Genomic DNA, 12061 nt, shown 5'->3' with positions numbered 1-12061 from the left:
AATTAAATGAGAAGTGAGGAAAATCCAAGGCCAAGAGAGTAATTATGGATAATAGCTCGATGTCTAGGTATCTAAAATTAAAAGAGACCAACATTGATAGATGCAGAAGATTTCTGTGTCTAAGCTGGTGTAAGGGGGTGTTGTGAGGGAAGTGAGTTTTCACATGTGTGTGCATCTGTGGTGTGTGTGTTTTCTACTATATCCGTGTTCTCTCCATTTCATACAACCTACAATATTGTAACTTCACTGTAAATCCTGAAATCTTTCTCTTTGTTTGAAGCCAGCTCATCTTTACTTTGCTTCCTTTCAAGTGCTCTGATGTGGTAAGAGCTGTTTGTACTTTATAGTTGCTCTTTGGTTAAAATTATCTTGATCATTCTTGCATTGTCACTCTTCCGTTTTACTGACTTGTGTCATAATTTCCATTTCTCAGAGACGTGGGATGATTCTTGACATTGCCAGATCATTTTTGAGTTCTGAGGACAAATTATGAAAGTGTTCTTAGATTCTATGAATTGTTATACTCTGGACCATGGAATCTAGATGGTAACAAATTGCTTCAGAATAATGTCTATGAAACTATGTAGTCACTCATTATTTCATCTCCTCCATATACTTTATAATTTGAATAACTATTACTTTACAGTTTCCTGGCTATAACTGAATATTTTATGAATACTTTCCTCCCATAATATATTTTAAATACTAAAAGTAATGGATCTTATACTTCTAAGTAAGTTACATGTCTTCTCTGAATATCCAAATCTCATCCCCCTCCCCCTGCTGCTATTTACTACTGTTTTGTTTTTCATTTTCAATTTGTGAATGTATTCATTAAATTTTGCTGGCTTTTACTTAGTAAGAGTATTGAAATATGTCTAAAACCAATAGAAGATTATGACTGTGTCATATTTATATTTAACTTTTAATTTTGGTATTTATAATTTGAAAGAAATAATATTCTACTGTCAACACAAAGAGATCTCAGAGAAGTATTATAGTCAGATGAATATAAATGAAGAACAAAAGACTTATTAAAACATCTAAAACATTAGACTCTTTTACAAAGAATTTTTAAATATTTGAAGTACTAGATTTTAAGGAGACTAATTATAAAGGAATTTAATCTTCAGATGGACTTAATTTTAGGAGGGTTAATTATCCATGCTTCATTCATTCATTTAACTATCCTTCTCTCATACAAAACATTCCCACTAACAGTTCCCTCTTCCTCCACTCATCCTAGCCCCGACGCTACATATTTCTCTCCTATTCCCTAGATTCACTGACCCTTCTTCTCCTTCAATAGAAAAGTAGGCCTCCCAGGTATATCAAATGAACTTGTCATACAATGTTACAATAAGACTAGGCACAAACTCTCATACCAAGGCTGGGTGAGACAACCTAGTAGGAGGAAGAGGGTCCCAAGATCAAGCACTTTTACTTCTAGCTTTATGATTCCCCCGAAAACACCTAGCTAACAACCATAATATATGTGCAGAGAACCTAGTGTTTGTCCTTGAAGGTTCTTTGATCTTCAGTTCAGTCTCTGTGAATCCCTTTGAACTGTACTAAGTTGCTTCGGTGGGCTGTGTTCTCCTGGTGTCCTCCAGCACTCTGGAGCCTATAATTCTTAATCCACCTCTTCTGAGGAATTCCCTGTGCTCTGAAGAAGAAGATATCGAATTTGGGGTCTGTCTACACCTAATGTGTATATCAATATTCCAAGAAGTGTGTCTTGAGGTAGATCCATTTCAAATTTTTGATCTCTAAAGTGACTGCAAATTTGCACTTCCACCATCTATGAAGGATAATTCCCTGTGTTCCACACCCTCATAAGCATGAGTCATGATTTATACTCTTGATCTTAGCCATTCTGACAGGTGTCAAATAGAATCTCAAAGTAGTTTTGATGCATTATTTAAATAAATAACATTGGACTATTTTAAGAATATGGACAATGATATTGGTTACAGTGCTTTGTTCTGTCAACCACACAACTGTCCTCCCTTCATTCCTTTCTCAGACTCTAGACCTAGAAGAAAGATTTATTGTATTGAAAGTGGATGTTGTACCTTCAAAAGGAGACACTTTTTTTCAATAGAATGTAGGTCAAAGATAAAAACACTTCATTAAGGATGTTAAATAAAGTACAGCAGATCATAGAATAAATTTTCATCATTTTACTCACAAAAGTTTTAGGGAAGGCTATGCCTGCAACCTAGTCACAAGAGGCCCACAATGTGAGTCTCCTTACTGGGAAGTATTCAAGACTGCTGTGGTCTTGTGTGGCTGAAAAGACAATTTCAATCTTTAAAGACTCCTTAACAGGAATGGCCTATATCATAAACACAGGTTATTCCTATAAGTTCATAAAAGTGTCCCCAGGAAGAGTACAATTAGATGTCAGGAAAAGTCATATGGAGCAAAGGTTCTTTACAGGAGTGATCTTTTTACCATCCCCAGAATTGTAGCAACATTAGAGACATTTCCAGACACAATTTCTAGCATCTAGTCGTTTGAATAGACAGATCTTGTAATTGTCAGGAAAGATGCCAACTTTCCAGTCCTCAAGGTCCAGTGTACTCATCATGCAATACATTCTGTTAACCAGGGCTTCTTAAACTCTTTTCACTCATGATACTTTTTTGCTGAAGAAAAATTTATGCAATCACAAGTACTTAAGTCAGGTACATAAATAAAATATGTACTGGCAATGAGTCATAGAGAAATGTACTTAAAAAACAATGCTTTGGTATACATACAGTTTTACCATCTTTTTATTAGATATTTTCTTTATTTACATTTCAAATGTTATCCTCTTTCCTGGTTTCCCCTCAGAAACCCCCCTACCCCTTGCCCCCAATAACCTTGCTCACAAATCCACCCACTCCCACATCATGGCCCTGGCATTCTCTTACACTGGGGCATAGAGCCTTCACAGGACAAAGGGCTTCTCCTTCCATTGATGACCAACAAGGCTATCCTCTGCTACATATGTGGTCGGAGCCATGGGTTCCTCAATGTTTATTCTTCAGTTGGTGAGTTAGTCCCTGGGAGCTCTGGGGTTATTGGTCAGTTCATGTTGTTGTTGCTCCTACGGGACTGCAAACCCCTTTAGATCCTTGGGTCATTTCTCTAGTTCCTCAGTTAGGGACCATGTTCTCAGTCCAATGGCTGGCTGAGAGCATTCACTTCTGTATTTGTCAGGCACTGGTAGAGCCTCTCAGGAGACAGCTATATTAAGTTCCTGTTAGCAAGCACTTGTTGGTAACCACAATAGTGTCTGGATTTGGTGACTGCATATGGTATGGATCCCCAGGTAGGACAGTCTCTGGATGGCCTTTCCTTCAGTCTCTGCTACACACTTTGCCTCTGTAACTCCTCCAATGGGTATTTTGTTCCCCCTTCTAAGAAGGACCTATGTATTCACACTTCTGGCTTCCTTCTTCTTGAACTTCACACGGTCTGTGAATTGTATGGTGAGTATTCTGAACATCTAGGATGATATCCATTTATCAGTGAGTACATACCATGTGTGTTCTTTTGTGATTGGGTTACTTCACCCCAGATGATAGTGCCTAGTTCCATCCATTTGCCTAAGAATTTCATAAATTCATTGTTTTTAATAGCTGAATAGTACTCCATTGTGTAAATGTACCACATTTTTAATATTGATTCCCCTGTTGTGGAACATCTAGGTTTTTTTCAGCTTCTGGCTTTTATAAATAAGGCTGCTATGAAAATAATGGAACATGTGTCTTTATTACATGTTCTGTAGATGTTGGAGCATCATCTGGGTATGTGCCTAAGAGTGGTATTGCTGGGTCCTCAGGTAGTATTATGTCCAAATTTCTGAGGAACTACCAAACTGATTTCCAGAGTAGTTGTACCAGCTTGCAATCCCACCAACAATGGGGAAGTGTTCCTCTATCTCTACATCCTTTCGAGCATCTGTTGTCACCTGAGTTTTTGACCTTTGGCATTCTGAGTGGTGTGAGGTAGAGTCTCAGAGTTGTTTTGATTTGCGTTTTCCTGCTGACTAAGGGTGTGGAACATTTCTTTAGGTGTTTCTCAGGCATTCAGTATTCCTCAGTTGAGAATTCTTTATCTCTGTACCCCATTTCTTAATAGGGTGATGTGATTTTCTGGAGTCCAACTTCTTGAGTTCTTTGTCAATATTGGATATTAGCCCTCTATGAGATGTAGGGTTGGTAAAGATTTTTTTCTCAGTCTGTTGGTTGCATATTTGTCCTATTGACAGCGTCCTTTGCCTTACAGAAGCTTTGCAATTGCACGAGGCCCCATTTGTAAATCCTTGAGGTTAGAGCATAAACTATTGGTGTTCTGTTCAGTAAATTTTCCCCTGTTCCCGTGTCCTCAAGGCTCTTCCCCATTTTTTTTTCTACTAGTTTCATTGTGTATGGTTTTATGTGGAGGTCCTTGGTCTACTTGGACTTGAGCTTTGTACAAGGAGATAAGAATGGGTCCATTTGCATTCTTATCATGCTAATCACCAGTTGAACCAACACCATTTGTTGAAAATGCTGACTTTTTCCCACTGGATGGTTTTAGCTCCTTTGTCACAGATCAAGTGACCATAGGTGTGTGGATACATTTCTGGGTCTCCAATCTTATTCCATTATTCTACCTGTCTGTCACTGTTCCAATACCATGCACTTTTTATCACAGTTGCCCTGTAGTACAGCTTGAGGTCAGGGATCATGATTGCACCAAAAGTTCTTTAATTGTTGAGAATAGTTTTTGCTCTGCTAGGTTTTTTGTTATTCTAAATTGCAGTAAGCCAGCCCGAAGCTTACAAGGACCGGGTACACCTGGGAGGCAGGCTGGGGCTGAAAGAGAGAAACTAGATGGTCGAGAGAAATAATGGAGCCAAGACTATTCCCTGTTCAAGTCTCAATGTTTATTAGCAGTCTGTGCTTATAAACAGGGGAAGCCCATCCCCTGCCACGCCAGGCTTCTTGATATTTTGTTGCCAAGTTGTTAGCACTAGTCCGCCAGAGTTGTTAGCAGTAAGTCGCCAATTCCACAGGTAGTCAGCTATCTCAGGAACATCTTGGGAAGACAGGTTCAGCCTCTCTCAGCAGGTAGTAGAATCTCAAGGCAGTTGTCACTTCAAAGGAAGCCACCCAAGTCAGAAAGCTGCACTGCAGGTGGCCCTACCTCAATGGAGACAAGGTCTGTGTCAGCCTGCTTCAGGATGGGGGAGGCTACACCAGATGAATTTGCAAATTGCCCTTTCTAACTCTGTGAAGACTTGAGTTGGAATTTTGATGGGGATTGTATTGAATCTGTAGATTGCTTTAGGCAAGATAACCATTTTTACTACATTAAACCTGCCAATCCATGAGTATGGGAGATCTTTCCATCTTCTGAGATCTTCTATTTTGTCCTTCAGAGTCTTGAAGTCCTTTTCATACAGGTGTTTCACTTGCTTAGTTAGAGTCACAAAAGGTAGTTTGTATCATTTGTGACAATTGTGAAGGTCCTTGTTTCACTAATTTCTTTCTCAGCTTGTATATCCTTTGTGTAGAGAAAGGCCATGGATTTGTTTGAGTTAATTTTGAATCCAGGTACTTTGCTGAAGTTACTTATCAGGTTTAGGAGTTCTCTAGTGGAATTTTTGGGGTTAAGTATACTATCATATCATCTCTAAATAGTGGTATTTTAAATTCTTCCTTTCCAATTTGTATCCCTTTGATCTCCTTTCGTTTTCTAATTGCCCATGCTAGAACCTAGAGAACTATCTTGAATAGGTAGGAAGAGAGTGGGCAGCCTTGTCTGGTCCCTAATTTTAGTGGGGTTGCTTCAAGTTTCTGTCCATATAGTTTGATATTGGGTACTGGTTTGCTCTATATTGCTTTTACAGTGTAAGGTATGGACCTTGAATTCCTGATCTTTCCAAAACTTTTATCATGAAGGGTGTTAGAATTTGTCAAATGATTTCTCAGCATCTAATGAGGAGATCATTGGTTTTTTTTTTCCTTTGAGTTTTTTTTTTAATATAGTAGATTATATTAATGGATTTCCATATATTGAACCATCGGTATTAGCTCTTCTTTGAAGGTCTGATTAAATCCTGCACTAAAGACACCTGGTCCTGTTTTTTTTTTCTTCCCCCAATTGGGAGTCTATTAATGACTTGTTTCTGTTTCTTTAGGAGAATTGGAACTCTTTATATTGTTTATTAGATTCTGTTTTAAGTGTAGCACCTTTTATCCATCTAGAAAAATTTCCATTTCATCCATATTTTCTATTTTTGTTGAGGCATTTGTAGTAGGATGTGATGATTTTTTTTTTATTTCCTCAGTTTCTGTTTCTATAGCTCACTTTTCATTTCTGATTTCATTAATTTGGATACTGTCTTTGTGCCGTCTGGTTAATCTGGCTAAAGGTTAATCTATCTTGTTGATTTTCTCAAAGAACCAGCTCCTGTTTATGTTGATTCTTTGTATAGTTCCTTTTGTTTCTACTTCAGCCCTGTGTTTGATTATTTCCTGCTATCTACACCTCTTACATGTATTTGCTTTTTCTTCTTGTTTTTTTTTTTCCCCCTAGAGCTTTCAGCCATGCTGTTAAACTGTTAATGTATGCTCTCTTCAGTTTCTTTTTGGAGGCACTTAGAGCTATGAGTTTTCCTCTTAGAAATGCTCTCATTGTGTCCATAAGTTTGGATATATTATGTCTTCATTTTTATTAAATTCTAAAAAGTCTTTAACTTCTTTCATCATTTCTTCCTTGACCAAGTTATTATTGAGTAGAATGTTGTTCAGCTTCCATGTGTATGTGGCTGTATCCTCCCCTTGCCAGCCTGAAACCTGCTTGCTCAGGGGTGGAGCTTGCTGCTCAATCGTTCTGCCATGCCCACTGCTGGAGCCCAGCACTTTCCTGTTCCGGAGCCATCACGTGTTCACCTGCAACCTTACTCCATAATTATATGGCTGGAATTGGGCCCCTCCCCTTCCTTCATAACTGAGTGTCAGAAATAAAAAATTGAGCTTTGATCAGAATGACTGTCTTAGCTATATCTGTATCTTGTGCTGCCTAGCCCTTCTTCTCTTCCAGGTTTCTAAGATGCCTTTCCAGACTAGAACCCAAACACGTGGTCGGCTGGCCGGACACAACATTTGGTGAACCAACGCAGGACTGAGAAACGGCAGAGGGCATTTGGAAGAAGCACTGCTGGTTTGGAGCTCCATGAAAGAAGAAGAAAATAATTAAAGGAAATTCATACCAGAGAAGGTTGGTATGGGCTAAGTTGAAACAGTGTTTAACCTGAGCACTAATTCACTTAGGTTCAGCAGTGAAGCTTAACAGGAGCTAAGAACTGTAACAGGCGGTTAACCGTAGCTCTCAGAAGCTACATTTTTAGGTGTGAGAAAAGAAAGGGTTTATTAAAAGGAAATTAATAATCAGGTGGGCTGCATCATGCGGGAGGAAAATGTGCCATAAAGAAGAGAGTAATTTCAGGAGTGCCATGCTTTGTTCTCTCTGGGCTTTACAGCAGTAGTACTCTGCCCCTTTTGTGTCTTGTCTAATGCCTGGTGCACCAATCTGTTCTCGTGTTCAATTCATGTATGTTCGTGTCCAGTCTGTATGAATGAATTATGTTGTTTTATGTTGGATAATAAAGATGACATAAAAAGTTTATCTACAAAGCCGAGAGCTGCCATGTGCTTCAGCCAGGAATCAGACACATGGCAGGAGGGTCCCTGCTGGAAAAACTGTTCGTTTTAGGAAAAAAGGGCGAGTCTACAGCCTCTTAGTTTGGGGGTAAAAAAAGCTGATAAACGGTTCGTGATTAATGTGTTTGACAAATGATAAAGTGCCTTTTATTCTATGATTGTAGCTAGAAAAATTAATATTTTCTGATTGGTCTAAATGTAACTGCTTCATTTGGTTCTTTTTTATTGGTAATGTGCTCTGAGTGTTTTCACAATCAGCTTATAAGTTGTTGGTTAAGATTAATAATTGTTACATTGCTACAGATGGTTAGTCTTAAAATTGATAACTCAAGTTTAATGTCTTCCCAACACGTGGCATAAGGCAGGCCAAGAGGCTGGGTCTCTAAAGATATTTCCAGTTTAGATAATAATTAATGTGGTTCCTATCCTAAAAAGTAAAATTTAAGATAAGATTTAAAACAATGCCTCTTTATTAAAGCATTAAAGCTTACATGTATTCATAGGTATTAATTGGCAGCCAATCTTCATAATATGATAGTAATGCTTCTAATATTGATTTTAAGATGATAAATTGTTTTAAACTTGGGTTTTGCTTTCCCAAAGTTGTAGATATTATCCTAATGTTACAAAAGAAACTTGAAAATTATGGTTAAAACTGCCAGTGTTCCATTGACTGCAGCTTGCAGTTTGATTGCAAATTTAAGATTTTCTACTCACCCATATAGTGTTTATTAAAATCATTACAAGAGTAATCACCTTATGAGAGCACTAATACAGCTCTCTGTGGCCATACAGCCATACAAAGCTCAGAGCAGCCTTGGCAGGGCTTGTGTAACTTTCTTTTGTCTTACAAACAGTGCCTGAGGAAGCTCTTGAAACTTGCCTCTCTCTGCCTCCAGGGAAATTTTGTTTTAGCTAAAGAACATTGTTACAGATCTATTCAGATGTTGTTCTAAATAAAGTTCATATTCATAGTTAATAAAGAGTCAATCAGACCGTAAAATTTATCAAGGCATTACAACCTGGTTTGTGAACTTTTTATATAGTTATATTAGATCCAAAAGTTTGTTTCTTTTTCTCTCTCCTTTGCATCTTAATGATTGTAAAGGTTTTACTTCTAGTGAGTTTGTAATAACTAAAATATTTTGCCTCTAATATTGCTAAATATTGATCTACATTATGTAAAAAAATTTTTCATTTCTGCTTCTATACAGGAAGCCAAGAGTTTTAATCTTTCAATATATATTTTTTTCCTAAGTGAAAAATGTTTTATTAACTAATACTTCTCAAGGGAAGTTTACCTTAAATCCTTGCTCTCACCCAAAAGATTCAGAGACAATATCTTTTTATTACTTAGGGTTTTACTTTACTACAAAAGGTTTTACAAAACATAAAGAAAGCTTTTATAATTGTTATTAACTATATTCATTGGTAATTAAATATTACCTGTGCCTAAAACAATTTCTTGGCCAGAAAAAACATTGTAAAGTAATTTTTCTCATCCTCCCAGCTGATCGTTGGCCTACGTGGGCCCAACTAGCTGCTGGCTGCTATGGGGCAGAGCCTTGAGACACACAGCTTCCCCCTGTTTCAGCACAAATAATCTAGTTGTGTGCTGTAGATGGTGTTTTAAAATACTGAACAATCAAACCTTAATTTGTTTATTAATAGTCAATGCTATGTCTCAGAGCTCATAATTGCTTAAGTTTGTTCGTCCCTCAGATGTTATTAATTCTCAAATTTGCAATTGCTTATGCATATACAACTCATAGAAAAAATGCTGTCCTTTTAAGAAGGCGGTTTTTAGACATTTATTAAATTGTCCTAATTGCCTGGACATTTTTAAAACAATGTCAGGATAAATTTATATCTCAGATAGTCTATAGGCCGTCCATACAAAATAGATGGGATATATAACCTTGTTCTTTATATATTCATAACAATTATGGTTTAAGATAATATTTTAGTATTCTTAAAAATTGTGCATGTATAATTCTTTCCTTTTAGTGTCCTCAGTTACTACTTGTTTCCACATAATAGTGTTAATTCTTGAGGACTTTTACTTAATAATTGCTACAAATAAATGCTCTTATTTCCAGTTAATAAATAAATAAATTATGCACGTGACTCTTAATAACTTTTTAAGCCTTCTAGTTACAACCGCTCCTTAAGAGAAATGATTGAAAGTGCAATTAGTCACTGCCCCTTTACAGCCAAGTATTTTAAATGTTTTGTCAACACGTTATTAATTCAAAAGATTAGATATTATGAAACTTTAAAACTTTAACTTTTTAAAGACAAAAAAGAGAAAAATTGTATCCCCACACATACTATTTAGTGCATTCCCATGCACACTATTTAAATCATACTTTTATTTTCAAAATTTGAAGTTTAAATGTCAAAGAATTTAATAAATGCTTTATAGTATCTTAAAAGGATCTACTTATTGGCTTATAGATTGATCCTAAACAGCTACATTGTTAGGGAAGGGAAAAACAGGTTCTCTCCACAGAATGCTGCAAAAGCATATTGGTTAATTCGTGTAATAAGCTGGCAGGTAAGTTTACTCAGTGACCTGATTAAAATGACTAAGAAACTAAATTAGTTTCATGTTTTAGATCCATCCTTGCTTGCCATTTTTCTAGTTTAGACTAGCTTCAAGCCTTTTAACTTTATGGCAATAGTACATCAGAGACTGTGTATTCTGACTTAGTGAGCTTAGTCATTTAATAGAGTCATAATGATTGTTCTCTTTTCTTCGGTGCGACCAGTCATTCTAACTCAATCTTAGACTGGTCTAATATCTAGTCCAATATTAGAGATTCCTATATTCTTAATTACCTAGCAAAGTTAATTCAGAGCACAACCCCCACTTGCAGAGAGTCTCTGGCCTAGCTTGTGCCTTGCTAATTTACAACTGAATAAAGTACCTGGACTTCCCCAAAAGAAGATTTGTATTGCTATTTTCTCATTGTCTAGATCTCATTGTCTAGATAGTTTTTTTGAAGCAGGTCAATCAACATCCTCCAGCAGGACTGCAGCAGGCATGCATTCCTGCCCCCAAGAGCGCACAGGTGGCAACTGCTATCTTCATTCCAAGGACATTCTAGCACATGGCTTTCAGTCTGAGTTGAGATTTAGGTTTACCAAGAGGGCTAGAAAAGCAGATATTTCTATACTAGAAGAGATTGGTTTTTATTCTGATAGATGGGCTTAGTCCCTTAGCTGGCCTCTGGTTTTCCACCCTTGCTGTTACTGCAAGGTCCCCTTAGTTCCTCAGGCTGTGGGAATAACAGGAATAAGAAGGATGACTTCCATCTCCTATTTTAGCCAAAAATTGTGGTGTTACTAATGACATAATTCTTGTCAAGCCTTGCTAAAATCTGAGGTTGACAATTCTCCTTTAGGAGCTGCAGAGTACTCAGAACTGTGCATACTGGTTCGTGATCATATGAATACAGTATGGGTACCGCTTGGTGCAGAGATTTACTGCAGGGGAAGGTTCAGCTTGACCATTTCTGGGTTCCCTGTGAGATACATCTGGTTTGGATGGAGGTTAGTATCTATTTCCAGTTACAACCAACAATATCTTTTTAATGCTCTGCCTCCCCTCCCTAAAAGATACCAAGAGCCACAGGTGTGGGTCTTGACAGCACCCACGGGAGGAATCAGGTCAATTTCCACCCAACCCAAGGTTAAAAGCCCACTCATCTATGGATGAGAAAATCATTTGATCACCTCAGTTAAGCATGGCCTTATTAAACTTAATTAATAGAGGGGGAAAGAGGATGGAGACCATACGGCTGTACTGTTGGAAGGGCAAGCCCTTTACAGCCTCCCACCCTAAAAAAAAAAAAAGCCAATTGGCCTTGTACTATGGAGCCAGTTATAACCCCCTCCTCCCTGTTCCCTGCCTATCATCCAAATATACAGAGGAATATCCACTCAGTGTTATTCATAATAAAGTTCATTTTGATTCATACAGTCAACCTTTGCCAGGGTTCCAATGCCCTACTTAAAATTCAACTAGGAAGTTACCTATTCAGTACTAATTAGCATTATAAGTCAGAGCCTACAGCTCAGGGCTAATCTGCAGTGATGTGATATGAAGCATTCGAGTATTTCAATCTTCTTATATCTGTTGAGGTCTGATTTGCAACAGATTATATGGTCAGTTTTGAAGAAGGTACAATGAGGTGCTGAGAAGAAAGAATAGTCTTTTGATTTAGGATAAATGTAGATGTCTTTTAAATCCATTTGGTCCAAACTTCTGTTAGTTGCACTATGTCTATGTTTAGTTTTTGTTTCCTTGATCTCTCTTGATGAGAGTGGGATGTTGGAGCCCCCACAATTAT

Source organism: Mus musculus, chromosome 11, assembly GCF_000001635.26.
Source record: "Mus musculus strain C57BL/6J chromosome 11, GRCm38.p6 C57BL/6J".
NCBI classification, from domain to species: Eukaryota; Metazoa; Chordata; class Mammalia; order Rodentia; family Muridae; genus Mus; species Mus musculus.
Note: the sequence above shows the minus strand (reverse complement) of the source record.